Source organism: Bidens hawaiensis, unplaced genomic scaffold (genome assembly GCF_021521415.1).
Source record: "Bidens hawaiensis isolate Kalapana, Puna unplaced genomic scaffold, B.hawaiensis_p1.1 tig00001336_1, whole genome shotgun sequence".
Lineage (NCBI taxonomy): Eukaryota > Viridiplantae > Streptophyta > Magnoliopsida > Asterales > Asteraceae > Bidens > Bidens hawaiensis.
In genome coordinates this window covers 4,249,575-4,252,926 of record NW_027491075.1, presented here as the reverse complement: position 1 = coordinate 4,252,926, position 3,352 = coordinate 4,249,575, and positions in this window count along the sequence as shown.

Below are 3,352 nucleotides of genomic sequence, written 5' to 3'. Positions count from 1 at the left end.
TCCCGGATAGCCCGCGCCTGAGCCACTTCTTTAAGGCGAGCTGCTTTTAACTTGTCGTTTTCACGACAAAGCAGCTCGACGCGCGGCTGCATCCGGGCCAGGAGAACCCGAAGCTCATTGGTTAGCCTACCATCCTGGTAGCTAGCTATGGCTTCCCCCAACGCACCACTGGGAGCAGCGTGACGAGCCCATTCCACGCACTCCACAGGGGTGCGAAGGGTTGTTCCTCGGCGAATGTTCCATCGTGGAACATACACTTCATTGGAATCCGACACTGCAAAAAACATAAAGCAGTTAAGAAAAGATGATAAAAAAATATATATATATAAAATGGGCAAAAGAACCTTACGCACCTGTAGGGTCAATAACAGGCCGATAGCCGCCAAACCCATCACCTGAACCCAACGGAAATCCATCCAAGAGGTCAGGCAGATGGGAAGGAGGCAGAAGTTGGCAATAAGCCCCATGCATACCTGAAGGTTCGGCCGTCGTTGCCGATGACGGAGGCATGGTAGAAGCCGCCGCGGTCACCGCCGCGGAATCCGCAGCAAAAGTAACCGCCGGCTCGGTGAAAGATGCGGTAAAAACTGCACTCACAGCCGGCGGGTGACGTCATCACAGCTGGAACAGTCGGCTCAAAGGAGTGAGCAACTGAACCAGCGGAAGCAGGCGCAGGCGCCTGGGTCGTCGCCTCAGGTAGGCTGACCAAGCCTACCGTCATTGGCGGAGAGGTACTCCTCTGCGCTCCACCCTGGAATGCGTCAACATCCACGCCTGCTTAAAGAAGATAAGTATTAATGATGGAAAACTATGAAGTTAAAAGATAAAGGAAGTTTGTACTTACGGGTTTTCTTGAGCCTAAAGGTACGGAGAGGCGGGGACGAACCCGATGGAGCCGGCCTCTTTGCGCCGCTCACCGTCGTCTTCTTGGGCTCTCCGGAGGTGACAGTCGCAGCCTCCGGAGCGGTGGTCTTATCACCACCGGGATTCCCCGCCACCTTGTTGGTACATGTATGTCAGTAGTTCATAGTCTAGCATTTGTAATCGAGTCTGTAATGTAATTATGTTTTGTTTATGTTTGTTTTGTAGTGCGCGAAGTTGTCAACAAGTTCGCTATGGCGAACTTGTTGAATCAGCGAAGTTATTGACAACTTCGCCTGTGGCGAAGTTGTCGTGTTTATATACTGTTTCAGACGAAACAGTTTAGGAAGTTGGTTTAGGGTTTTCGTTTCAGTTTTCAGTAACCGAGTTACGTGTCATAGTCTGTAACGGTGACCTCGGGTCACGTGTTTGTTATCAATATAACGTGGTTGGTTTATTGCTTGTGTGTTCGATCTCTACATACTCTACACTCGTATCTACCTACGCAGGGATTCTGCACCTGCGTTGTTAGAGACATCCCGTGTACGATCCGTCCAGGAACCTAAAATTGGTATCAGAGCCAATCGGCTCGATTGTGAGGTTCGGGATTTCACGCGGGTGTAGAAAACGTCTCGTTTGACCTATTCGCGGGACGTGTTTTTGTTGGGATTGAGTTTTGCTAGTGCTTGACAGTCATTTTCAAGCCTTTGCATTGATCGGGAGCTGCTGGATTGACGAAAACAGATCTGAACAAACTTCCCTGTTCATCGGGCGAAGTTACCGTTCATCGGGCGAAGTTACCATTCTTCAGGCGAAGTTGCCGTCGCTGGAATTAGGGTTTTTGGCGAAGATATAAGGATTAGCGAAGTTAACTACAACTTCGCTCACTTCATAAGTTCGCCATAGCGAAGTTATCCGCAACTTCGCTTCAAACCCAAGTTCGCTCAACTCATAAGTTCGCCAGAGCTAAGCGAAGTTATTCTTAACTTCGCCCAAATCAAGCGAATTTAAGATCTCAGCGAAGTTCTCTTTCAGCGAAGTTAACCTTCAAGCGAAGTTATTCTTAACTTCGCCAACTGAGCTGTTTTAATATTTTTTTTGTTTTTCCAGGTTTTTCAGGTTTTTGCAAGGATGTCGTCGATCAATATCTCCGACTTGGTCAAGATGGAAGTAGAAGCGGGGTCTGCCACTAAGGCCCCGAGGCTGATGAAGGGAACTGACTTCGTGGCATGGAAGGACAGATTCATCCAATACATCAAATACCAGGATGCCAAAATGTGGGTGTGCATCCAGGATGGATATATCCCTCCAACTGCGCAATACGAAGGTCGCGATGTGGTTAAGAAGTACAGCAAAATGGAGGAGGAAGAAAAGAAAATGTACGAGGCCGAAAGCAAGGCCCATGCTGCGATAACAATGGCACTTCCTCAAGAGGTTCTCCATACATTCCGAAAGTACACTTCTGCAAGAGAGCTTTGGGATGCTCTTGAAAATAGATTCGAGGGGAATGTGGGTATCCGTGCATCGAAGGTAAAACTTTTGAAGACCCAGTTCTCCGTCTTCAAATTTTTGAAGAACGAATCGCTGGATGATATTATCACCAGATACTATCATCTAATGACAGAGCTTAGCAATTATTCGATTGCTTACCGAGAAGAAGAGATCGTTGAAAAACTTCTCGATGCTCTTCCACCGAAGTGGGAAATGTACACCGTTCTTATGAGGGAAGACAGAGACTTTCCTAATTATGATCTTGAAACGGCAGTGAACAAGCTCAGAACTTATGAGCTTAATATGGTTCGAAAAGAAACACCTACAGATCAGATACAAGACCCTGGTATGTATGGTGCAAAGGTCAACTCAGGCTCAAGTTCAAGGCCTGAATCTGCTGCTTATTACTCTAAAGGGGAGTCAGGCTCTGACTCGTCTCATGAAGGAAAAGTTTCTGTAAACACGAATGGTGATGTATGTTTCGTTGCTGGAGGATCTAGTACTTCAAATCCTCAAGCATCCACAAGTAGTTTTTCTGCAAATGCATCTAGCAATAGTTATTCCAAGATGCCTATGAGTGTAAAATCTGCTGAAGAGCAGTTTGCAGTCTATGCATCATTTATTGCTTCCTATGAAAACTACATCCAGGGGAAGATTGTGGACCCTGCTGTTCTGGATGAGGATTATGACCAGATCGATGCTGATGATCTGGAGGAGATGGATTTGCAATGGCAAATGGCCATGATAGTGAGGAGAGTCAAGCGTTTCATGAATAAGACGGGGAGAAAGTTTGTTGGTGGTCGGCCCGGGTTCGACAAGTCCAAAGTAAGGTGCTATAATTGTCAACAGTACGGGCACTTTGCCAAGGAATGCAGAAATGAGAGGGTTGAACGAGGACAAGGTCGACCTACACAACACTCAGGAGTTAAAAGAGAGATAAATGCCATGTTGACCAGAGAGGCAGGAGAGTACAACTGGAATCAACGCTCAAGTGGTTCTG